Below are 27,409 nucleotides of genomic sequence, written 5' to 3'. Positions count from 1 at the left end.
GTAGAAGCAGGGTGTTTGGCTACAGCATCAGCATTAGAAATGGTCTTGATATGTAAGATAGAGAGAGATCATTAATTGTACAAATGTGTCATGACAACAGTCAGGGTGCCTTTTGTTGCCTTTTTTTTTTTTTTTCCCCTTTTGGGGGATACTCTTGATTCTTACCTTTTTCCATTTCACAGTAACAGACAAGTTCATTAGAGCAAAAGAACTTCTGTATAAACAGGAGAAAGTTTATTTCACTGGTATTTTTGTGCAATTCATTTATGGCAATAACATTTGAGATACTAAGCCAGATTTCCTCCTGATGAGAGTAAATGTGGTTACATTGGAAGTAAACATAGTCATACATTCAAGAGATAAATTAGATAAAAGCCCTAGCTTTGCAAGAGTTCCAAACAACCTTATAGTACAGTTTAATTCTCTGCTATTAAAATCAATGAGTAGACCATAATAGTAATAATGTCTAATTGGAATAAACTACTATCACTGCTTTAGATGTTGTTTTGATTTGTGGTCTCTTGGTGTGATAGACAGTTGGAGAACTGGGAGGACTTGCATGGAGTTTGCTTGAAATGTTTTGTGGATTGTTTTAGATTAACTCTTTGAGATACTTGTTTGGAGAAATGCTAACATTTTAAGTCAAAAGACAAAAAAAAAAAAAAAAGTCTTGATAATAATCTCTTGTCTCTGGTTGCAGACAGGATGCCTCTGGCTGCTAACAAGGCTTGCTTTCCCCACCCTGTGCCAGTGCCACTCCCCTTCATTTTTGCCAGCTGAGCTGTGCAAGTGAGCACTCCTCCCAGCGTGCCAGGCTGGTTCATGCTCCAAGAGTGCTTGTTGTGTGTTTTGATGGGAGTTTGGGAAGACAGAAATCCCCAGCACTGAGCAGACAGGGTGGGCTGTCAGGGAGGAGGTGCTAGCTTCCACTGGCACAACTGGCAGTGGAAATGTACATTTATCTCCTTTCTGTCTGTGCATCAACTACAAACCACTTCACTTGCTTTTTTTTTTTTTTTTTTTTTTTTTTTTTTCTCTCTCAAAGTGAGGAAATTGCAATAACAACATTGGTTCAAATTTGTCTTCTGTCTCTGAATATCAATCTGAGAATAAATTAGGTCCTTAGTTCTTATGCATATACATACAGAAGCTGAATGAGTTGTAGTGCTAGTGTTCTACCAAACACTCTTACTTATGATTCTCTAAGCATTTTGACCTAAGATGCTTATTTGTTTTGGCCACAAATCACCTTTCTGATGGCGACAACCAACCATGTATGCAAAGTCTCAATCTCAGCTCATCTTTTTCAAATAGATGTGTTTATAGCTTTTTCATATATTTCTAATCCATTTCTCTAGACTAGCACAGGACATGCTTTTCTTGCTTTCTGTCATAATCTTTTCTATTATTTTCAAAGGAGAATTGAAATGACTGTTGCATTTTGGGCTTTCTTAAGGACAAAATCAGTGAAGCATTGATTTTTTTTCTTCCTCTTGACTTAACACTGACTAATACTAAGGAGCATTAGACAGGTCTACTGTTTTCATGTCCCCCACAGTGTAAGTATTCTGCTTTCAAGATCCTGAGGACACTAGGCTATAAAACTACACATCACAAGCTCAATGTTGAAAACTGCATTTGATGTGGGAATCTGCAATATGTAATGCTGTGTTCACAGGGCTAGTGACCAATACTGACCTTTAGCAGCAGCCAGCTTTGAGGGTTCTATGACAGCTCTTCTATTAACAAATATGCAGTGCTCCTGGGCATATATTGGAATATAGTATATGTAAGTTAATCAATCCATAAGTATTTTGGCTGTGTTAGGTTGGCTTGTGGTACATCAAGAGTTCTCTTGTAAGACAGGCTGTTCTTAGGTTTCAACCTAAGAAACGCTGTTTGTGAGTTGGGTCCATATGTGACCTAATGGGCATTTTTGGTTATGGTTGTGTCAGGGTTGCCAGTTCATTTCCACCTTCTCTAAATAATTTGGTGATCAGATCCAGCATACCAAAAGAAAGCTTAAAGTAGAGGTTGCAATGACATTCTGTCATGCTGAATTCAAAATTATACTAGTGTTTTTTCTTCATGCTAAACCAAAAGCTGCTTAAAGAGAAATGGGGTCAAGTTCAAATATAGACCCCAAATAGAGACCCCATGTTTGTCATTTACAGGACACGTATTGCAATTTATTGTGCTGTAGAGGGTATTTTAACTGATATGGAATTATGTTTATGTACTTAGCAAAGTACGTGCTAATAATAAGAAAACATAAGTTTCTTAGCAGCACTGTAATATGCTAACAAGTTCTTTTTCTGTAAACTCATGAAAGATAACTATCTCTATATCAAAACAAATAAGCTCAGCTGAAATTCAAGCTAGGAATGATGCATTCATAAGCATGAGAAAAGCAGGAAAGGAGAAAAAGGCAATAAGTGATGGAAGATTTTTGTTAGAGTGGTTGCTGCTATTTACATCTATACATAGAGGTCAGGGAAAGCTGTTTATTCACTTCATCCTCCTCTTTCTCCTTTCCTGAAGACTTGGCTTGAATACCTGGAGAACTGGTCTTTGAGAATTCATGGAAGTAAAATCAATGCTCATGCAACGTGAAGGATGCATACTTTTGCAGCCTTCACCTATGTGCAAGCAATGGGTGTGATAGTTTGTAACTGCCTTAAGTGCCAACTGATCTTTAAAAAGGTGTGGTTACCACAGCAACTGACACATGGCTTTGCAGCATGCCACCTCTCTCGTGATCTGCAGCAAAGTCGCCCTCCCTCTGCTTGGAGCCTTTGGGGTGAATGGGCACCTGTTCTATACTCTCTGTGCAGCCCTAGCTGTCTGCCTCATCTCAATGAGCACAGGCTGATGGATGTTATTCTACATGTGGTAGTTTTACTGAACTCCACTACAACCAATCTCTCACTCCCCATCCTCAAAGGAAAAGGGGGAGAAAACATGATAGGGAGGGCTCAAGGGTTGAGATAAGGACAGGGAGATCACTCACCAGTTACTGTCACAGGCAAAACAGACTCGACATGGGGATATTAATATAATTTTTTGCCTATTGCTAACAGACAAGACCAGTGAGAGACGACTAAAAGCAAACTAAAAGTGGGCTCCATCCCCCCACAAGCAGTGCAGAGACACATGGAATGGGGGCCATGATCAGTCCCTGAAGCTTCATCTCCACTGCTCCTTCAAGGTCACTCTTTGCCCCTGCTCCATGTGGGGTCCCTCTCACGGGATGCCATTCTTCCCAAACTGATCCTGGATGGGCTTCCCACAGGCAGCAGCTCTTCCAGAACTGCTCCCACATGGCTCCGTAGCACAGGGTCCATCCCCCGGGAGCAAACTGCTCCAGCACGGATCCACCATGGGCGACAGCTCCCCCCATTTCCCCTGCTCCTGCGTGGGCTCCTCTCCACGGGCTGCAGCTCCGGCCCGGGGCCTGCTCCTGTGGGGGCTCTCCATGGGCCGCAGCCTCCTCCAGGCCACATCCACCTGCTCCACCGGGGGCTCCTCCATGGGCTGCAGCATGGAGATCTGCTCCATGTGGGACCCATGGGCTGCAGGGGGACAGCCTGCTCCACCAGGGGCCTCTCCACAGGCCACAGGGGAACTGCTGCTGTGTGCCTGGAGCACCTCCTGCCCTCCTGCTGCACTGACCTAGGGGTCTGCAGGGCTGGCTCTCAGTCCTCTCTTGCAGCCCCTGTGGTTTTTGTTTTGTTTTCTTTGTTTGTTCTCCCTTTCTTCAATCTGCTCTCCCAGAGGCCCACCAGCAACTCTCAGAGGCTCAGCTCTGGCCAGCAGTGGGTCCCTTTTGGAGCTGGCTGGAGCTGGCTCTGATCTGACATGGGGCAGCTGCTGGGCTCTGCTCACAGAAGCCACCCCTGAAGCCACCCCTCTTCGAAGCCCTTGCTACATAAACACAGTACAGTACCATACTCAATTTTTGACTTTGTCAAGGTGCAGATGGTTTGGCTGTGTGGTGACCTTGAGGTGCAAGGGTCCCATGTTCATCCCTGTAACAAATACTGAGTAGGATGGCAGCTGTGGGAGGTTTGCCTTTTAATGCAAGAAGAGCAATGAGTGCAGAATTCTAGCGAAACCTTAATTACAGTTTCTTGCAATTGACCTAAATCATCCTGTTTTCCCTTCACTTTTCTCACTTCATTGCTTTCTCACTTTTTTTTTTTTTTTTTTTTTTCTCTGAATTGTAAGGATATGTTGTGTCTGTACTAATAAATATACAAATATCAGATTTTGTTTACTGATGGTGGTACAAGTGTGTGCTATGATCAGTCCCATGTATCCATCCATCTGGTAGTTGAAAAGTTGTAGTTTTGGCAACATTATGCAAGAAGGTAAAATTGTTGGGTAATAAATCCATGAGACAGTGAAAGACTGTTGCCATACTAAATGATGCTGTAATAAATAGCTGCTACTCATATTTCTTCAGACAGATAAAAATCATGCATGAGAGAGGTCCTGAGGCATTTTTACTTCCTTGGTTTTCATAACTAATTTGAGACACAGTTTTAGTTTGGCTTCTTTCATTCTCCTTTGTCCATAAGCATTTTTATTTCTTGCTAAGGAGAAGACTAATCTTGTTGATTGAGTTTTCAGAAAAATGTGTTTTAATGAAATCATGGAAATACCTTTCAGGCTGGCCTCTATTGTTGTACCTCAGTGAAATGTGAATGATTGAAGGGAAAGATGAGGGCAAGCCTCCTGGAAGACAGCAAGAGGCTCTTCCCTATTTAATTTTTCCTTGCCCAAAGTAGCAAGGGGCAACCTTAAGCCAGTTTGGCTTGCCTAGGCAAATCAGTCGATAAAACTCCCTCAGACTTTCCTGCACTGCTGACAGCAATTAATTTTTTCTTTTTAAATGTGCATCTTTTTCTGAAAGTGAAAAAGAATAAGAAAAAAAGAAAAAAGAGACAATTATAGGCAGACAGTGGACAACTGCCTTATGCTGGATTCAGAGAGATACAATAGCTCTTACAAATCTCTTATGTGAGCCAGTCCCTTCAGAGAGTAAAAGTACAGAACGGTAATTATCGCAGTTCTCTTTCTGGCTTTCTACTTAGCTTTTTGCATGAGCAAATCAGAAGGGATATCCACATTAATAAAGAAACATCAAAGGAAAACAACCCAGCTGGAAAATAAAGGACTTCTACAATGCCATGTAAAGGAACATAGGGCAGTCATCTTCATAGCACAGATACTGTTGACATAGAATTAGCCATCAGTAGTGTAATATCTGGGGAATATTTGAACGTGGCATCAATGTGGTGCTGTTACTACAGCATACATCTCCTGGGCCTCCTTGTCTCATTTCTGGCTTACTTTTCATATGTATAGCACAAATAATTTGACAACCAGCATGGTAAAAAGAGACTTCTTACATAGTTAATATCTGTTAGGACATAAGAAGCTGGGGAGAAATGACACTAATTTTGTGGATTTAAAAGTTAAAGGCTTTCTGCCAGAATTTCCCAAATCTGCTTGGAAAATGCTTCAGCTTTCAAGAGTATAGTTAGGAAAACATTGGAGAAAACTCCCACTAAGTTAAAGGGGAAGAAAGCAATTGGCTTTTTACGCATTTTCTACTCCATAAATATATGCTTTCATGTTCATATACTACAAGATATTTATATAACACAATATTATTCATGCCTTATGCAACAGTTATTTTTCATGCACTGAAGGCAGAGAATATAAGGTGGAGACAACTCTTCAGTACTTTAGGAAGAAAATAAATAGGACTAGGTGTTGCCTTATATCAAATCAGTAGTTCATCTTGCAGCATTTACTTTCCAATACAGTAGGGCAGCCTACAGATATGCAGCACAAAAGGGGAATCATAGGCTCAAGTAAGAGGTGAAAAAGAGTTAAATGTTAAGAGAATTAAACAAGTGCTTCGTTGCTGACTCTTTCAGTTTGTGCAGCTGAGGCATAAGCTTCTATGTAAATCATTTGACCTCAAGTATTACCAGTGGAATCCAACAAGATTTATCCCAGTAGAAGTGAGATAAGACAAAAGGCAACTTCAGCTTGGGCTTTGTAGTTGGGCTTTAAAAAAATAAATAAGAGTGGCTGGACAGGGATGGTGCAGAGGATGGGGAGTATCATTCAAAATCTGATGTAGATGGGAAGAATTTACTTAGAATTGGAGGGGGAAAAAATAACCTTGAAAAGTAACCTTGTGGTTTTAGGTGTATTCTTGTAATATTAGCGGGCCACATCCAACTTTTTTGTACTTGGTTGAAAATAAACTGGTGAACCAGTTAGCTTCTTATGTTGCAATTTGGATGAGGACTTGAATACAAATTGTATAAAGAAAACTATTTACACACAAATTGCTTGAGGTAAATGGCTCATAAAGCTTATATTCATCTGCAAAGGGGAGATACAAGAAAATTTCTGATATGTTGAAACCTGAAGATGAAAGTATTTTAAGGGCCAATAGACCTTGATGCCACAAGGGAGTCTGTAAATATTTCTAATAGCCACATAACAAAACAGATATCTCTGTGTTAAAAGGTTGTTGTTTTATTTATTTTAAAGCCTGTTTTTTGCTCTTTAAGATAACTATCATTTCCATGGAGACTATGACTATATTTTCCCCAAAAGATTATCTTGACAATACATGTTACACTCATTTCAGTGAAAATACTTCTTCAAATAAATGCTTTAGTTTTTGGACAGCGTGCATAGTATTTCTTTGCTTAACCTGTCCTTGAAACGCTGATTGTACTGCCTGAGAAAGGTGTGATTTCTGAGACTTTTAATATCATAATTCCTGTCAATACAAAATGTTCTTTCTGAAGTAGTAATGTATTTTGACATAAGTCTCACCCATTTGGCTTCTGTGAAAACTGTTAAAAAACTGTTAACTTTGATTAACACTGCATAACTTCTTATTCAGGTCATCTGGATTGAAAGCAGAGGACATAGTTTCAAACCCTTCTCATGCACCTTTTGTTCTACAGCCAACAGTTTAAAACAAAAGGAACAATAGAAAGATGAACTGGGTTTGATTTTGGAAAATGTGTATTTCCTTTCAAGACTCTCTAAATTAAACTAATTCCTTACATGATCTTACGTATGTTCTTGATGTGGAGCTTGATCTTGTAAACAAGCTTGTACACAGAGATGCTCATGTATGCTTAGGTAACACTGCTATAGCAAAAGAAATTCTGATCTGTAATGTTACAGTCTGGAATAACTTCTATTTTCTGAAAACTAGGCTTTATTAAGCCTCAAACTTAAATCTTTTGGGAATTATGCTTGTGAGGAAACATTTCAGGTTTACTGCATGGGGTCAATTTTTTAATCTCAGATATAGGAATTAGGTGCTTGGATCTAAATTTTACCAGGGCCATATCGCTGTTGGTTTGTCTTATTTCTACTGACTGCTCTTATTGCTTTGGTCAGATCCTCAGCAGGTGCCTATGGGCACCTACATTCCAGTCACTGGAGCTCTGACTTTCCTCTGTTGAGAAGCTGAAGCAATCTGTACGTTGCAAAATACCTGACAGATGCTTAATGCAAAGTCAGCATGTGGCAAGTCAGCTAATCTTTCTGTGCGTCAGTTCATCCCTTCATAAAATGTCATGCATAGTTCCCAGGGTGTCATGAAGCTCAACAGATACTTATTAAACACTAATCCCTCATGGACAGAACAGAGCTGCTATAGAGCACAGTGCACCTAAGCCTTACATCTCAGATCTTCAGGGCATTTAGTTCCAGGCCAAAATCTACCCATGGTCATTCATATAATGGATTTTCAGAGGGGGGTTTTCTTTATTTTTGTAGCTCTCACGAAGTGAGCACTTGTTTCAGCAGAGAATGGTTTTGGGAAAAAAGTAGTAATTACATCTTGGACTTTGTAACAGAAAATTTGAAAAATATGAGTTATTTGAATGAGTAAAATCATTATAAAATGAAATTCCTGTGAATGACTGCTGAAGATACTGAACTAAGGAACCAAAAGATCACCCATTGCCACTGATTAGACATGCAGCTTGACTAAGGATCTTACTGCTCTAGATGTTAATGCATTTTTTATCAAAAGCTTTTGATGAGCAGAGGGGCAATAAGAGTCACAAGCAGGAGGCAGAGACTATCCCAGTTCTTTGCTGCCTGCTTGCTTCTGTTCAGTATAACAAACAGGAAGGATTTTATTACACACAATAGAAGAGTTTCTTGAAAACCTTGCTGTGCTTTTCCAAGGCAACTGCTTCTAACACAACAGCTTGAGCAAAATACTTTGTACCTGCATTAATTCAAGAGTCTTTTTGCTCAGTTTACAGCTTTTCTACAGCTATATCTTGCAGATATGTTTCACAACCCCAAATAGTCTTGGTATTACTCCAGCTGTTTCACTTGATGTGGTGTTTCTTGCACTCAGAGGACCTTAGAAGTGTATGAGCTATGTGTAGCTTTGAAAGACAGGGAACATGTATGTATAAATATATATACAATAGGTTGCTCATTGTAATATTAATTATCAAATGAGTCTGAGGTGACATCTGACAGCCATAATTTAATCATTGTTTTTTTCTCATGCATTTAAGTGGGAGGCAAAAAGAATTCTTGCACAACCTGGGGATTCCAAGTTTTGGAGCTTAGTTTTGATATGAGACATACATTTGACAAATGCATTACAGAGAACCTAAGCCAGGTTCACGTTCTTTGAAATCAAATTACACCAGGAGTAAATTGGGTCTGTTTTTTTTCTTTCTTTCAGGACACTTCATCTTTCAGGACGCTTCATCTGTCACTTTACATGCTTGGAGGCTGGAAAATTTCTTTTCTTCTCTGGAGTATTTTGACAAAATACATCTGTATCTGCCTATTTGAGTACCAAACTCTATGCCTGCTGCTCAGCAGCAGTAAGTATTGCTTTAGTATACTCCTGGCTGTCAATTATTTCCTTCCCAGGTGCTAGTAAAGCATCTTTCAGGCCACCAAATGTAATGCAAGTTCTGAGTAATTGCATTCCTTACCTCCTGCTGAAGTGTTAGTGCAGCTGCTGATTTCAGATGTGTAATCAGAGCCTCAAAGTTTGTGACAGTTTTTGCTATAAGGGGAAAACAGCAGTTGAGTAAGAACCTAACAAGACCGTCTGAGTTTCTTTAATTATTTTTTAACTAAAAAAAAATTGCAAATAAATGGTAAGAAGAAGTAAATATTTTCTGCTTAGAAAGCAAAATAGTAAAATATATGAAAAGGTATGTGTTTTAAGATGTTATTTTTCTTTAGCTGGGTTAGATTATAATTTTTATTTACTTAGGAAAATAACTATTTTATGTGACATTTCCACATAGGAAATCCAGAAAGAAAAACTGATTTAATAAAGAGCTGTTCTTTTAAAACCTCCATTATTAGAAATACTGAATAAAATTTGAGGGATAAGAAATCTGGAGAAAAAAAAAAATCCCCCTTCTCTTCAAGAGCTCTGAACTTCTTTCTGGATTGATTTCTATATGGCAATACTCTTCTGATCATATGCTGAACTGTTCCACTCAATTGAACTTTTTGTTACCTAGTATAAGATATTCCTGTGAGAATGACTGGGTGCTTTTAGAATGTAACATCCATTTGAGTTCATCACCCAACTCCACATGCAGATATTGAAGTATATTTTCTCTTATTCAATAAATATCGAGAGTGTTCATGTAAGGAATGCTTCTTCTGGAAAAAATGGAGAGACCCTGTGAACAAGAATCTCATCCCAAACACTAATAACACATTTATTTAAACTCAGCGCTGCCAGGCAGCCCACTTTAGTCCAGATTCCCTCTATCTCTTGTTTTCCATTGCAGCGCTAATCATAACCACTCCATGTTTGCCCCACAGCTCCAAGGCTTTGTCTCTTGCTAGGACTGCAAAACTACAAGGTGCTGTCGCCTAGGCTCGCCTTTGAGTCATACCAGACATTCACTTCACAACCTTTTCTCCCCCACAGTTTGGCTGTCTCAGATGCTGGCAGGAAGAAAAAAAAAAAAAAAAAAAAAAAAAAAAAATATTTCTACTGTCTAGCTCTAGCACTGCATGATGTGTCACCTACTATTACTTTTGTTCAGCGTATAAACATTATGTAGACTTGAGACGTGCACAGGAAAGTTTCTGTGCTAGTGGTCGTAGGGGGTGCAGGATGTGTGTCTGGGTGGTAATCATGGGACATGCCTCTATCAGTCCCAGAGTAGTTAGATTTGTGAGGATCCATGGAGGTAACATGATGTCCTGCAGGTCTACTGCACAAATCTACCTTGTAACAGACAGTGGCATTCTTCAGAAAATCAGAGATGCAGATTTGCATCCCAAGAAAAATGACTTTGGTGCACAGGACTTCAATGGTTTGACTTTTTCACTCAACATACAAGTGGTTAAGGGACACTTTTTTTACCCTTCTGCTTTTTTTTTTTTTTTTTAAATGTGTTTTTGGGGTGTGTAATACAACTGCCTTTCTTTGTGGTTGCAGCAGGAAAACTGAAAAATGGATCCTAGTGAGGTGAAGGACTGAAGTTGGGACCCATGTGGTTAGCAAGTCCATGATTTGTGCAGTTCTGAGTAAAACACTCAGTAGAGACACAAGGTTCCTCCAGATTCTTCCAGAAGAATGCTTCCTTCCACATGAAGCATTGACTGAGAAGTGTTGCTGAGAGCCTAAAGGCAAAGTGGTTTTGGATATTGTGGTGGTTTTACCCTGCTACACAGCTGAACTCCACCACAACCACTCTCTCACTCCCCATCCTCAAAGGAAAAGGTGGAGAAAATATAATAGGAAGGGTTAAAATAAGGTCAGGAGCATCACTCAACAGTTATTGTCACAGGCAAAAGAGACTCAGCGTAGGGAGATTAATGTAAATTATTATCTATCTCTGGCAGACTAGCACAGTGAGAAACTAAAAACAAAGTAAAAACACCTTCCCCTTATCCATCCCCTTCTAACTCCTACCCCAAAGCTCAGCAGGGGAACAGGGAATGGGGGCCGAGGTCAGTCCCTGAGGCTTCGTCTCCGCTGCTCCTTCACGGTCCCTCTCTGCCCCTGCTCCATGTGGGGTCCCTCCCACGGGATGCCGTCCTTCCTGAACTGAGCCTGCAGCGGCTGCCCACAGGCAGCAGCTCTTCAAGAGCTGCTCCCCCATGGCTCTGTACCATGGGGTCCATCCCCTGGGAGCAAACTGCTCCAGCACGGATCCACCACGGGCGACAGCTCCCCCCAGACCCCTACTCCTGCATGGGCTCCTCTCCACGGGCTGCAGCTCCGGCCCGGGGCCTGCTCCTGCGGGGGCTCTCCATGGGCCACAGCCTCCTCCAGGCCACATCCACCTGCTCCACCGGGGGCTCCTCCACGGGCTGCAGCGTGGAGATCTGTTCCATGTGGGACCCATGGGCTGCAGGGGGACAGCCTGCTCCACCAGGGGCCTCTCCACAGGCCACAGGGGAACTGCTGCTGCGTGCCTGGAGCACCTCTTGCCCTCCTGCTGCACTGACCTAGGGGTCTGCAGGGCTGGTTCTAAACCCTCTCTCCCAGCTGCTCCTGTGCAGCAGATTTTTCTCCCATTTCTTAAATTTGCTCTCTTCTTATTGTTACTCCTTGGTTCGACTTTGGTCAGCATCAGGTCCCTTTTGGAGCTGGCTCTGATCTGACCTGGGGCAGAGCTGCTGGGCTCTGCTCACAGAGGTCACCCCTGCAGCCACACCTACTAAGCCCTTGCTACAAAAACAAACAAAAAAAAAACAAAAAAACAAAACAACAACAACAAAAAATCCCCAAATAGGTATCTAACCACAGAGTGGGTTTCATTAACAGAATCATAGAATATCTAACTTGGAAGAGATCCACAAAATTATTGAGTTCTACTCTTGGGTCCCCAAAGGGCAACCCTAAAATCAGACCATGTGTCTGAAGGCCTTGTCCAATTGCTTCCTGAGCTTTGGCAGGCTCAATGCCATGACCACTGCCCTGGTGAGCTTGTCCCAGTGCCCGACCACCCTCTGGGTGCAGAACCTTTCCCTAACACCCAGCCTGACCTTCCCCTGTCCCAGCTCCATGCCGTTCCCTCGGGTCCTGTCGCTGTCCCCGGAGAGCAGAGCTCAGCGCCTGCCCCTCCGCTCCCCTCGTGAGGGAGCTGCAGGCCGCCAAGAGGCCCCCCCTCAGCCTGCTCTGCTCGGGGCTGAGCAAACCAAGGGGCCTCAGCAGCTCCTCATATGTCTTCCCCTCTAGACCTTTCACCATCTTTGTAGCCTTCCTTTGGATGCTCTCTAATAGATTTATGTCTCTCTTATACTGTGACACCCAAAACACACAGAATTCAAGATGAGGCTGCACAGAGCAGAGTGAGACAGTCCTTTCCCTCAACCAGCTAGCAATGCTGTGCCTGATGCACCCCAGGGTGTGGTTGCCAGGGCACAGTGCTGGCTCATGTTCAGCTTGCTGTCAATCAAAACCCCCAAATCACTTTCTGCTCTCCAGCATCTTGTACCCCAGTCTGTACAAACAGACAGGGTTGCCCCTTCCCAGGTGCAGAATCCAACACTTGCTTTTGTTAAACATATTGCTGGTGATTGCCCAGCCCTCTGATTTGTCCAGATCTCTCTGCAAGGCCTCACCACCCTTGCTGGAGTCAACAGCTCCACCAAGTTAGGTAGCATCCATGAACTTGCTCAAAAAAACCTTCATATCCTTCATCCAAATCATTTATGAAAACACTGAAGTGGACTGATCTTAACATAGAGCCCTGGGGAACCCCACAGGTCATAGGTTACCAGCCAGATGTAACCTCAGTTACAAGAACCCACTAGGCCTGACCTGTCAGCCAATTGTTCACCCATATTTTTATGCTTTTAGATAGAAGTTGTGCATGTTCCACTTTTAGGAATATCTGGAGATGAGTGGATTTCTTTAAACTGTAATCTAAGCTAAATTTGAATTTGGGACTACTATTATGTTATCAGAGATACATTTAATCTATTTTAAGAGTTTGCATGGCCTTGAATTGAAGAGATCATCATGGCAGTGAGGAGCGGTGATTAGTGCATGAGCTAGAGCAGAGTGGGAAGCAGGCCCCTGGATCTCTGCTAATAAAATAAAAACATTGGACCTGTTCCTATGAGTGAATTCATTTTCTTTACTCTCTCCAACAAACTGTCTTTAATCTAATAAGTTTCCTTCTGTCATTCACACTTCTTCTGAGTCACAGCATTGCAGGCAAGTTATTTAAAAATTAAAAACCACCAGCATACTGTGGAATGTAACGTGAACCTTTGAAATTTGGTTGGGCATTTCAATTTCAAGATTAAACCTCACAATCAAGCAGATGAGGAAAGATGATCATAGAAGATAGGTAAAATAAAATAGTTTCTATATGCTTCTGAAAACTAGAACTGTTATTTCTTGTGGGGGAACTTTCATACCTTACCTGTTGACTTCAAATAAAAATGTATGTGTGAGAGAAGAGATTGAAGATAGAAATATTTATCTCAGACATCCATCATTGCCTACTTGATTAAGGTATTCAGAAGGATCTTTATAAATAGCACCTTATCTCCTTGTTACATATGTATCCAAGGTTTCCAAAAAGAGGATCTATTTCAGGTAGTACACTCTTATTACCTGCTGTATTACTTTTTTAAATGAAAGCTGCTTGTAATTGATATGCTGAGCTGAGGAAAAGGGATCCTACACTCTTGCAAAGATGTACTGAAATGTTCAAGCTTGCAGAGGTGGTCACTTGGACAAGGTGGCCCTGTGGGGGCCAGTAAGACACTTTCCACTTCAGAAAAAAAAGGCAGGAAGTGATATGCCCCTGCACTTAGAAAATCCTCACATAATCCTTAGGAAAGTGCGTATGTCTTGTTTTAAAAGCTGTGCTGCGAGAGCTTTGATGTTGCACTGTTCTTCTGGGAGCTGCATTCTAGCCAAACGGACTATATGATTTGTGAGATTTCATTTCTTGCTTCTAAGTTTTGTTTGGATATTTCAACAAAACTGCTTTGTTGGGCATAGGAAATGAAATGTCAGAACCAAAGAAAGTAAAGTTTTGGGCATCTAAGCATGGCCAGGAATAAAGCAGAGTGTGTGTGTGTAAACTTAAGAGCAGAGATGAGAGCAGAGATGATAGGATGATCAAGGCTCTCCAGCAGATATCTGAGAGAAACAACGTGCTGAAAAGAAAGATATCCGAGGCCAATACACTATCTTAACATGATTACTAGTCTTTGGAGGAGTGAGGCAGGTCTGAATTGTCCTGTAAGATGCCCCATCTCTGCTGACTTGGAGCACCTGCCCGGAATCCCCTCTTGAGGGCTTGCAGCTCATTCCTCCTTTGCAGCCTCTTCCTCTCCAAAAAGTTAGTAGAAATAGTACTTTCTCATAAAATGTGCTCAGGAGACAAAGTAGCATTATCTGCCCTTAGGTAAAATCCTACTAACTAGATAAAATCCTACATTAAATTACTGTGGAACAAACTGGAGAAACTGTCCTGGAAACAAGAAGTAGAATCTTGTCCTCTGCACACCCACATTAAAACTTTGGCCACAGGGCCACTGCTATTCTTATACTTTATTCTACCTTCTCTGTACTGCTGAACTATTAAATTATTTTCTGCATAGTGCCCTAAGTTCACAGGCTCAGAGCAGTCTGGTAAACTGAGGGTGGTTATGTCTAGACACTTTGGGAACAAGGGAACAGAATTCAAACCCTTTTTGTTGAGGGGGCAAGCTGAGTCTAGAATATGTGTTTCTTTAATAAGGCTGCAAAATTGTGTGCTATTTTATTAACAGCAGTTCTGTCTTAATCATATACTTTTAAAGCTTTTTGGATGTGCTTAATGGCAAGAAAAACTAACCCTGTTAGTATACAGCAATACCAATCTGAGTATGTGTCATGGGATTTACCCACAGAAATGCTGAGCTTTAGTTAGGTTTAGGTATGGGTGAGCACTGAGCTTCTTCATTGTTGTAGTATTTGTTTCCATGTGTGCAAAGGTAAAACTTTAAAGAGTCTAAGAAACTTCACCACCAACACCAGCTGAGCAGATCTCTTTAGAACTGTGGTGTTGGAGGCAGTGCCTGAAGACTCATTGCTTTTATCAGTAATTTCTCTCTTTTTTTTTTTTTTTTTTTTTTTTTTTTTTTTCTTTCTATTTTGTGAATGAGAAAAGACTTTCTCTCTTCTGCTTAAATTAACTTGTGATGTTCTGAGACCCTGTATGTGTATCAGGCAGCATTTGTTTTTTTTTTTTTTCCTTAAATATTCAGTGATTAGACAAAATTTATTTGGAAGTAAATGTTTTCTACATCTATATGCTAAATATTTCAATGTTGTTGCACATATTTTTAGATAATTCTCTGAACAGAAAGTCTGGAGAAGTCATGATTTAAACATACATCTATTTATTGAGAGGTAAGAAAAAATACAGGTATTCAGTAAGTGCTTCTTTATGTCCAAGTAATTTCAAATTTGCCATTCCTCTATTTTTTCTTTGAGAAAACAGGTCCCAGTGTATAGTACCCATCTTGTTAATGCTTATTCTGAAATGGGCTTGCTTTCACGCCAGCTAGTACTTGTATTTCACGGGTTCTGAGGTAGTCTTTCTCCGAACAAAAAAAAACATTGAATGAGGACAAGCATAAGAATTGCAAAGCAAAAGGTGAAATAAGGGCAGAGAAAAAGTAGAAGGCATCTTAGCTCAATTTTGGTGATGGATTTCTGAAAGTTGCCTGTAATTGCTTCAAGTCTCCTTCAAGCATTCACACGGGTGCTTAGCTGAGGTATTGGCTTCCTGGTTGGCCTATCTCTCTTCCTGCATTTCAACTTGCACAGCTCATCTGCTGCCAAAACAATTTGTCTTTGTAGTTTCAGCATTGCTTTACACGCAACGGCTCTTTCGAGCTAGGTTAAGCTGAAATGAGTCAAATGTGCAGTGATGATGCTGCAACTTAAAGGACTTTGTCTAATATTGTGAGCTGGTGGCCAGGCTCTCAGCTCAAGACTTCAGGACACTTTTTGTCCAAAGAGGTGCTGTAGCTTCTCAGTCTTGATAGCCAAGCCAGTCCACCAGGCATGAACTTTCACGGTCCTCCCTCAATTACATGCTTCAAAAAACAGCCACTTCAGAGGGCTTGCAAGTAAGTAATTGATGTGCATTAGCCCTTGTAAATCTGTTTTGAAAATTCAGTGAAACTGCTGAAATGTTTCTGACACATTCTAGAGCTCATCAGAGTTTGGTGGCGATGTTGCTATGATATCTATCAAGTAAAGTTTTTGATGCTATTAGTCTCTTAGTTTTTCAAAGCTCACCTTATTCTACAATAGAGACCAGGATCCTTAATGGTCTTTTTGTTAGTACCTGAACAACAATCAAACCTCCCAAGTATTTCTGAGCATAGAAAATATAGTCATATCCGTAGATGGCATTAGCTCTATTCTGTTGTTGAAACCAGAGAATAACAAGAGTCTTAAATACACTGGAGGAAAAAGATCATTACTCTCATTCGCTCCCATCAGCTCATTGCAAACTCAAAACGGAAGATCCTTTGGTGTACAGAATAAATCTCTTCTGCCAGTCATCAGTCAGTAAGGTTTTAGTACAAAGAAGCAAATGCAAATAGCACTAACACATTCTGCAATGGCCTGATTTGCTTTGCAGATCTTTAGTAGACAATCCTTTGAAAACCTTGAAATATTCATTACTTTTTTTTTTTTTTCACATTAAAATGACTCTAGCTCTTTACCTATATGTAAGCAGAGTGCTTTGTTTCCTTTGTTGTGTTGACTTAACTACATACCATCAGAATAAAAATAAAAGTAAAATTGAAACAGTATGCCAATCCAATGGCTTCAGGCATGCTGCCACTGTAAACCATACATCTAAGCAAGATCTTTTGCTTGGCCTAGATGTGAGTTTTACATGATGCCGAAGTGGTGGGAAAGGCATTTTTAAAATATAAACATACACTATTCTATTATCACAATTTGAAGTTGGGAGCTGGTTGTCAGGACTGACTTAATTTTCAGCTGCTGCATAAAATACATTTTTTAGCATTTATTAAGGATGCATTAAAAACTCAGCAAGCTTTCTAAGCAGAGAAGACATTTTGAAACCATATCATGAGTTGAATTCAATGTCCTTGACTAGGAAGAGAGGGAAAGAGATTTCTCAAGTTGTCATTAAAATATGAGCCTGTCTGTTTTTATGATGAATGAACAACAAGGACTAGAAGGAAGAGCGGAAAGCTGAAAGGAACCCCTGAGGTTATTGAGATGCTGCAGACACAGTAAAAAGCTTGCTTAGGCTCTAGCTTTACTTCCCTGGCTCAAAAGACTGTCCAGCATGGATGCATTTTTCTTCTGGCAGCAGCCTGAGTGGAACTTCATCTTTCTCCCAATGCAGGGTCAAGGCTACCTGCCTTCCCATGACCTGCTTCTAGAAGCTACATGGGGGTGGACTAGGCTGAAAAGGAAGCATGGAGCTCTAGGGTTCCAGCATCTGTCTCTTCACTTATAAAGACCTTACATCTTACTAACAGCTGCATCCAAGATCTTGCTCAAAGATCTTTTACCTTAAAAATTATCGCAAAAACATCATACATAGAAAGCTCTACTATTTCACCCTGCCCATGAGGCAGAGGCACCTCTGCCTGTGCAGATTGACTATGCACTGGTGTTGTCTCCACTTCTGCTGTGGGGTTTCTTGAGATTGGTTGTGTGGTGAAACAGGGACCTGTAGAGCTGTGTCTTAGGACAGACCTGTTAAAAATCTAACTGGAAAAAAAAAAAAAAAAAAAAAAAAAAGCCTAAAAAACCCACTGAATGCTGTTTCTCTGTGATCCCATGTTAACTGTACTAATTTTGCACTGTTTTCATCATCATTTTAGGCATGTTTAAAGGAATACAGTGACCTCCCATCCATCCACTTAAATCAGACTCTTTTTTTAAACTCCCCAACTGAGCCTTAATACCTGTCTGATTTGTAAAGTGGAACTTGCCTTTGGTGACTCTAAAAAGCTCCTAGTTTTAGTTATAGCAGACATTATGCATGTCACTGCAGGGCTGCAAGATGATTCCACTATAGCTACAATTTCTGTGTTTCTGCGAGTGGAATCCACTTATATGAAGAAAGACAAACAAGGAAAATGTGGTTAAAAAAAAAAAAAAAGCCAGCTGCTTAGGTAACTGATACATTAAAAATAGCTTTAGCAAAGACAGATAAGTGTATATGGATACAGGAATGTATTGGGTAGGAAAGACAACAGAAGGTAAAAGGAGAACGCGGTGTGTCACATGTCTCCATGGTTCATTAGCTGGTTATTTTGGGGGTTTATTTGGGATTTCCTGGAGAAGAGGCTTTGCTTCTAGGGGAGATCATGCCATAGTGACCAATACTGTAATGTCTGTTGAATACTTTTAAATGGTGTTTGTGAGGAGAGGGGGGAAGGAAGCTTTGTTCTTTAAGTTGTGATTTCTTAAACGAAATACCAAAATAATAGGGAGAACTGATTGAATTTAGCCAACTGTTATGTCACCATAGCAACCATACATGATGGCTCTACGCTGGAAATATCTTTTTTTTGTTTGTTTGTTTTGTTTTGTTTTGTTTTTTTTCAGGGATAAAAATGCTGTTTCTGTTTCTTTGGGGAAAAAAATGTGGCAGGTCCACTAGGATCTTGCATTTAAAGGAAGAGCTAGTCTTTTGTTTTAAATATCTTGTTGGGGAAAAAAGATGTGGATGCTTTGTTCACTGCATTGGCAGAGTTTCCTGTATGGTCATATGTTATCTTCAGCAGAAGCATAGGGAGAGGAGAACAATTGCACAGTGGCTAACTAGAAAAAATGTCTTGACAGTTGTTATTATTTTTATTTTTAACTTTTGCACTTGGTGGTCATGAACTTAAAATAACGATCACCTAGGTTGGACTCTTTCTACTGACTTGTTGTCTTTTCTTAGGTTAGGTCAAAAACCTACAGCTAAGCTGTTCTTTTTAAGATGTGATAAATAAATGGAGTAACTATTCTGCTGATATTTAAAATATGCCTACTGCTAGAGTGAGCTGTGGAGATATCAACAGCTAGAATATGACCCTGTAGACTAATCAAATGAAAGCATCTTACACAATTTGATTTTTTTTTCAGTTGAGGAGATTGCCCAAAAATGTGTATAATAAAACTTTTGGCCGGTGATCAGTATGAGACAATTTCACACGCCTGTTTATTGTCTATTTCTGTATGACAAATTCTGTTCTCACTGATGGCAGCAAGCTACTGTTTCTTACAGTATTTTAATAAGTTTGGTCAAGGCTCAGAAAAACAATTTTAATACAAAACAATAACCACTCTTAATCAATTGCATTTGTCTTCTAGAGAGCAGGCCCTTAGCAATTACTTTTGGAAGGAAGAATGAATTCTTTATGGCTATGAGATGTATTTTTATGTACATTGTACTATAGTCAGAGAGGACAAATGCTCCTTTTTCTTCTCTAAACATGCTGTCACAAGCAGCACTTATGAAGAAAAAAAAAATGAGAAAACAACTCAGCAATGAAGGCAGGGAAGATGATGTTCCAAAAACAATAGTGGGGCTTGCAAGGGTGCTGAAGACTTCCCCAGGGATGCGTGCCATGCACCTCCCTGAGCAAGACATAGCTGTGCTGGTGTTAGAGGAAAACACATTCCTGCTGCTGTAGTGCAAAGTATTTTGCTATGAAGCTTAGCCTCACAGCAATATCTTGCTGATGTTCTGCAGCAAGTTTGGTGGGGCAGGAGATATAGAGGAGAGCTCTGCGTTATGTCACATGTTGTAGGTAATGTCTGCGTGACATGTTTGGGCATGGTGTTAACCAGATGGTCCAATCAGTAAAGACGGCTGTTGACCCTCTAATGAAATTAGGAGGTGCTCCCTCCTTTTAGGAAATGGACCATGGTAGATACAGCTAGGGGTCCCAAGTCCAGGCACATCTGAGAATGCTGTGTCTTTCCTTCAGCATCTTCATTAATAAAACATTAATACTAGTAACAGACTCCAGCAGTGGGTCAGGAAAAAAGGCAATTCCTGAAGCTTTGTATCTTCTTTCAAAAGGCTGCTTTTGTCTCCGAATGATGTATTAGCTGCTGAACAGCCCTGTCAGCGCTACCTAGCAATGAACTGATGATACCACTTTCCCACAATTAATTCAAGTGTTGCAGCAAGGCTGATCTGGCTAATTAACGTGAAATAGTGTTAAAATTACCACAAGTATGTTAGCTGTCTCTTTATTGTTTTTCATTTACAGACAGCAAAATCACTGAAAACACGGATCTTGGCCAGATAGTTTAAAGAGCACAATTACTCTAGTCATGAGTTGCAGTCGGGCTGCCTTTGGCCAGCTGCTTCTCTTATAGCCATACTGAGTCAAAGACTGGCTTATTTTAGCTCCCCTGCAGCAGCATTTTTGCTTCTTTGGAGGTGTGACGTCAAGTGTTATTAACAGCCAAATTGTCTAACATCTTGTAAAAGCTGTGTATTTCCTTGGATTCCATTCTTTTGCTATGAAGTTCCCACAAAGGAGACTGACTATAAGATAAGTGTTTAGAGGTGCAACTGTGGGAAGGAAAATAGTGCATGTGAGGGGAGGGAAAAGCAATGGATTATTATAGCTCCTATATATATAACACCTATGATTTCATAGTTTTTGTTTTTTCCTGGAACAGTGTAACAGGGCTTTTTTCATCTAAATTTGAATACTGTAATGGCTATGCAATATGCTAGAGATGACAGCTCTAGTTGTTTTACACATTTGGAAATATGCACAAGGAGGAATACTGTTTTCTTTCCTTCATTCAACAAATGAATTCATCCTAACTGTACACTACTGATCACCAAGATGTTTCTCCAGTGTGAAACATGGGATTTGGAAGAGGATTGTGTGCTAATTGTTTAACTGACATTAATCATTGATGATAACATACTGACACCTATAAACCAAGGTGAGAGACACTCTGAGAGCAAGTCATCATGTGCAATTTCTCACTCTCACCCATCTGCGTGGATTTTGCTGTGAATTTCTGGCAATTTGTATTGTTTACTTACAAACAAAAACACAAAAGACATTATAATATAATAAAAGCATTTCGCAATGATGCGTTAAGCATTGTAACTAGTTGCCCAGGAAGGTGGTAGAGTCATCATCCCTGGGGATGTTTAAGGACAGGTTGGACCTGGTACTTAGGTCCAGTAGGTTTAGTAGGTGATATTGGTAGTAAGGGAATGGTTGGACCAGATGGTCTTGGAGGTCTTTTCCAATCGTAATGATTCTGTGATTCAATAGGAAGTTTTAGCAAGATGAGTGAAGATGCTAAATGAAAAGAGATGGCTGCTGCTGCTTTGAAGAAGAAGATGGAGAGTGGTATTGCTTTTGATTGCTACTTTTCCATTACATCTCTAATGTCTTCTAACAACTTTCCAAATAGCTGCATGAAAATGATCAATGCAATTAATTGTTAATTGCCTATACATCCCCAATGTTTAGCTGGATCGATAGTTTCCCATTTGCTCTCTGTTTTCACAGTATACCAAACACTATGATAACAACCTGTAAAGAACATCTAAAAAGAACAAATGTCAGTGGGAGAAAACAGTGTAATACACAAGTGATTGCTCTAAGACATATAACTTGCTACTTGCTGTACACCATTCCTTGAAAAAAGATAAGCATTGGTCTCTTCGGGCAGTCAAGCTGCCCCTCAGCCAACCATTATTCATTGCTAATCTACAGTGTAGAGATTTTGCCCACTGACTCTTTTCCTACATGTCTTAAAACAATAATAATAGTTTTTAAAATTGTCTTGCTTCATTCCATGCTTTTCAGTAATCAGTTTAAAAACCTTGTGTGGAAAAGGAAGAGCTATTTTTTTTATTATTATTATTTTTTTCCTAGAAGTAGGTTTGATAATATCTTAGGTCAATATTATTATATTACAAAGAGTTGCCATATAAACAACGAATTTTGCAGTAAATCTTAACAGCAGTTCCAGCAAATCTCATCTTGAATTTCTAGGAGAGTTGAGTTATGTTGCTAAGAAATACTTCTTTTTAAGAAGAAGAACCTAATACTTTTTTTGCATTGATTCTTCTTAAACATCAACTGGGCAGATCTCCTTTAAAAACAAATAATAATAATAATAATAATAATAATAATAAAGCAAATGAGCAAACAAACAAAAAAAAAAACACATTTTTTATCTTATGCATAGATGAAATTTCCCTACGAGGGTTTGAAAGTATTTTTCATCAGTAAAATCATTTTTGTGTGCCCACACAATTGATTTGATGCCTTTCCTTATTCAGGGGAGATATTTTAAGCTTGAGTCTATTTGCTTGTTTGATGTTCGGGTTGTGGGTTTATGTGTAGGGTTTTTTTTTTTTTTTTTTAAGATTCATCATGCAGAATGATAAAGAAGATGCCCAGAAGGAAAGCTTTTGTCTTTTTTTTTTTTTTTTTTTTTCCCCCTTCTTATTTTGGCTGGACTAATCACTGCATGTATAAAGCTGATTTGCTTGTTTGCTGTCAGGCCTTGAACAATGGAATTGTCTTGAAAGAGCATTTCTCTTTAAAACATGAGTGCTTTTACAATAGCAACAGAACAGCCTGTCCTGAACAGTAAACAATGTTTAGGTAGTTAGCACAATGATAACTAACCACAGCAACTTATAATCATAACCACATAATAACCTAACATAATAACATAATAACATAATAACCACAGCAACTTATAATCAGCCTGCTTGAGCCTGAGTTGGATTTTCAAAGATGGCTGCTGATAGTTCCCTTTTCAATGTCCTCTCAAGACACATGTACCTTCTAGCTGGATGACTGCAACCAGCAGTCTTGTGGGCATAGGGATTTCTGTTCTCTGTTGGGCTTACTGCCAACACCAAGATGTCTTTGGTTAATATGAGATTTTAATTTTTATTTTTCCCAAACCTGTTGGGTTCATGACCTTACCCTTGGCTTGTAAAAGGTCAGAACAGGAGGACAGGGTGTCTCATGTTGTGGCACCTTATTAATGTTGTTTTACTTATACCTGTTGCAGCCATCTCTTAAGAACAGGCAGGGAAGAAACAGCCAATGGTCCCTGCATCTTCTTTTGAACCATTTCCTGTTGAAGAGCAGGTAGTATTGTGGTTTTTTTTTGGTTGTTTTGTTTTGTTTTTCCCAAGTGCTGATGTGCTATAATTGATTAAAAGATGCATCCTATTGAGGTGCTCAGTATTGTGATAGAAACCTAGCATTTACAAAGCTCTCAAAGGCCAGTTATCAAATGCATGGCAAAACTTTCCTGTTCATTGCAAGGGCGGCCCATGCATGGGTGTTTGAAGATTTCCTGGGCACCCCTTGGGCCCTCCCTGTGGATCCATCTAAAGGAGGGAAAGATTTGGAAGATGAGGGATGACACAGAACTCTGACAGATACCATCACCCCATGGAAGGAAAAAATTATGGGGAAGGTCCTGCTGGCCTCCACCATCCAGGAGAAGCAAAGAGACTCATCTTGACTCATCTCAGCAGCCATAACACATTGTTACTTGATGTTCCTGCTATGCTCTCTATCTCATGTTGGGCTTGTCTGTTGCCCACTGTTCCCATGATTCCCATGAGAGCAATTAAAAACAAGAATCATTTAAGACCCTTGCAGTGCAGAACAGCATTGTTGTTGGAAAAGCAGTGCTTCCCCATGCAGAAGTGAGAGGCCACAGAAACAGCCTCTAGGAAGGAGGATCTTTCCCCATATTTCTTCACCTTGACCAGGACAGGCTGCAAATAATCCACCAAGATGGTCAAAGAGAGGTGTGCACCTTGTGCTTTCCATCCTTCAGCAATATATTGGAAGCAATATTCCCTCCTTCAGCATCTAAAAAATAGGTTGGTGGGATTGCATCTTCTGGGTTCCTGGGGATTAGGCAGTGAGATGAGAGCTACTTTGGGGTGATGATCAAGGAGAAATACAGCATTTCTGACCTCTTCAAGAATAGTTTCTGTGAAATGTTAAATTTCCAAGTCTTTTTCTCTACGTGTCATATTTCTCCTCCCACTCTCCTTTGCTTTGAGGTGCTTAGAAATGCTTGAAATGGAAATGCATATGAAAAATATTTAATCACAGCTACAGCCCTGCGTGGAGCGTTCTGTTTAGCAAAAAGTCTGTAATATCTGCATGTCAGCAACCACTTGGAGACATTACCCAGGCTGTTATCTCTAATCGCCCAAAAATGTTTTATAACTCTAAGAATAACATTGACAGCCTTCCCTGGACCAACACAATATAGTCTTCACCACTTACAGCAGCTCTTGGAGTAGTGAGAAAATATCCATCACAGTGCCCAATGCTAAGATCTGGCAGATGTTGCTGTTAATGGCAGTCAGCATGCAGCTGTTTTCACAATTGTTTAAAAATCATATTCAAAGTGCTGAAAAAAAAATGGAGCAGGAATCAGTGTGATCCAATTTAGAATGCATAGCAGCATTGGTGTACTAATTATAATTTTGCCACAAGCAATTGTCACAGTCATAAAACTGCCAGTCTGTTTGGTGGTGGGCAGCTTTCTATTTCACAGACATCTGGCAGTATCAGCAGAGGATGATTAGCTTGCCAGACTGCCGGCTGTGTGCAAGAACAGAAAATCTCAGTGTTGAGATAGACTGGAGAAACCAGTGAATTCTTCAATAGAAATGGTGGGCTTGGGCACTGCAAAAGGGGCTATCATTTGTTATTAAACAAATAACGCATTCTGGTCTCTGTACCTTCAGAATACAGATAGTTCTGAATTGTTTATGCCTGAAAAAGGAAAAAAAAAAAAAAAAGAAAAAAAAAAAGATTCTATTGTAGCAGGAAGGTAAGTCATCTTTGCCATGAGTTTCATGTATCAGGAAGGATACAGTTGTGCTGCTGTAGGACAAGACTGAGGGCCAAAAAATGACTTCCTCTCCTGAATCACAGAAATGGAGATATACCCTCTCATATACTTGTAATTCATTGGACTTTCCAATGATACAGATCAGCACTGATAAAATGCCCCTTTGACACAGGCACAATGTGGGAGCATTGTACTTTCATTGCAAGGCTTTCTAGCCAATTTCAGTATTTCATTTCAATAACATGGCAAACTTTATTTCAACTTAATACAGTAAGATGGAATAGAATTTAACAGAATATTATTTCTAAATCTCTACATTTTCCAGTTTCACTTTACTGTCAGGTACAGTACAAGCAAGGTTCTTCCTTTGCCATTTACTGTTGCTGTCTGAGCAGACATGGGAAGCCACCACATGCTCCTCTGGCTGCAAGCTCCCTGTTGAGCAGCACTACTGTCATCTAATAGTTTACCACTCAAGTAAAAGGGCTCAGCCTCTCAGAGTGCAGACCTGAAGAATGCCATGCTCTTATTTCAGTGCATGTTGCTTTCTATATTATAATAAATTAAGCATTTAAAAACTTGTAAGAGCTTGCATGAAGACTTCAAATTGATTTTAGTTGACAAAAGTTATCTGGAGCAAGGACTGTTTTCATCTTACTGCGTTTGTATATTTTGTCTCAATAAGGGATTTGATCTTTGAATTCTGTTGCTTATCTTATGTATGCCATTTATGGAAATATATATTTTCAGTCACTGAATATTGAGCATTGATCAGCTTTTTGTATCAAATGGGTCAAATGTTTGCTCACCATCAAAGCAACACAGGAATGAAGTCAGTTTACCTACCTGGCTGTTAACTCCAGAGAACAAAGCAACTGATTTCTTTCCTGTAGATGTACTGAGGTTACATTAGCCATACTCCAATGTTTAGTTGAGGGAAACATGAAGGGCAATTAACTAAATTAGAATATTATTATAAGGCAACTAGGCATGTTTCCTTTTTAAACAGAAAATGAAGACATTAGCACAGGTTTCTAATATCTTTTATTTTTATCTTCTTTATTATTATTATTATTTATTTATTTATTTTTCCCACTGTTATGCCTGGTTGCATTTTTAAACCAGCAGGAATAAAAATTGTAAAATAATTGTTAAACGATTATGTACCTTGAACTTTTTGTTGGTTACTTGCCCTTAGGATTGGAGCCCACTGCAACTGTTTCTGTAGGTCCCTTGCTGATCTCAGTTTCAAGTCTGAACATAGCTTACCTCAGTTGTAGGCAAAGGTACTCCCGTTTGTGTCTATACTAAACTAAAACATCATCTGCTCTTTACTTTGCAGTGACAAACTGAACTTGAAATTAGGAATTTTTCAGTCTATGTCGTGGCACAAATATCTTGAAAATGTTTTGTTAATATGATCTATGAGAAAAAAACAGGCTTTCAGGGCAAGGTTGCCGATGAGATGAGTGACAGTAGAAGAAGGACTTTATTCTGTTTTGTTTGGCATGGAAACATTATTTATTTATTTACTTATTTTCTGGCTCTTCTAAATGGCTCTTCTTTGCTTTCATCTGCTCATATACATGGCTTTAGCATATTATAAAGCTCTGGCTATTAATAATGCAGCACACACAAGAACTAACAAAATTCATTTGTGTGTGAAAAAGAACATGTCTTTAGAAAATCATAAAGTTATTTTTTTATATTTAAAGTGAGGTACTGGATTATGGGAGATAAGTCTCAACAATATTTGCAGTAGATTCTTGCACATGCTTAAAAACATGTACCTGGACAAAATAACTTCTAAATTCTAATACCAGTTTTTTTTTTTTTTGTTTTTTTTTTTTAAAGTCACAAATATAACAGCTACAAATAAAATTAATTATATTTCTTATTTTATAGTTATAAAAATTAAATTAGTTTAATCTATGTTTTAATTATTGTGATTTAATATTCTATATGTAACCCAGATACTAATAATAAAGCTGTGAACATTGTGAAGAGCATTGTATATCTCAAAAGAAATGCTGGGGCACACTTCCATTCCTCCTTCCCTTCCCCCACATGCTCTTTTTTGTTCAGTCCTAGATAAAAAGTAAAGAAGAAATGAGGCTTTCTGTGTTGGCATTGTGAATTGCAGCACAGCTACAAAAAACTCTTGTCCTTTAATCGACTGCTATGTGCAGCAAACGGAAGTAGGGCTTGCTTTGAGCTAGGAATAGGCAGTGAGAGCAGAAAATAATGACAGAGGGCACAGATATTCTGCTGAAGGCAGTGCTTGTCCTGCCCATATGACCTGTAACAGTCAACAAATTATTTGGTATGGAAAACACTGGCTACTCTTTCTGCATCGTTTTCTCAGTGTAAGAGAGAAGATGTTAGAATAACATGATGTGGGGGAAGGGAGAAAAAATCCTTGCAAAGCATTTTCCATTATGCTGTCATTGAGAGGGAAAAGGAAGCTTTCTGGGAAGGAAAATGCCTTGTTAAAGAACT

The 27,409-nt window shown here is 39.6% G+C and overlaps 1 long non-coding RNA gene across 1 annotated transcript in view; it reads left to right on the top strand.

Annotated features, from left to right (window-relative positions):
* LOC118161081 overlaps window positions 1-25,608 on the top strand; it is a 59,839-nt gene extending 34,231 nt beyond the window's left edge. The window contains exon 2 of the long non-coding RNA XR_004747840.1: window positions 23,353-25,608. This is a non-coding gene — a long non-coding RNA (uncharacterized LOC118161081). The remainder of the gene's footprint in view (window positions 1-23,352) is intronic.
* Window positions 25,609-27,409: the final 1,801 nt, after the last annotated feature.

This window comes from Oxyura jamaicensis, chromosome 2 (genome assembly GCF_011077185.1).
Source record: "Oxyura jamaicensis isolate SHBP4307 breed ruddy duck chromosome 2, BPBGC_Ojam_1.0, whole genome shotgun sequence".
Classification (NCBI taxonomy): Eukaryota; Metazoa; Chordata; class Aves; order Anseriformes; family Anatidae; genus Oxyura; species Oxyura jamaicensis.
This window is presented reverse-complemented; position numbering and strand designations above follow the sequence as displayed.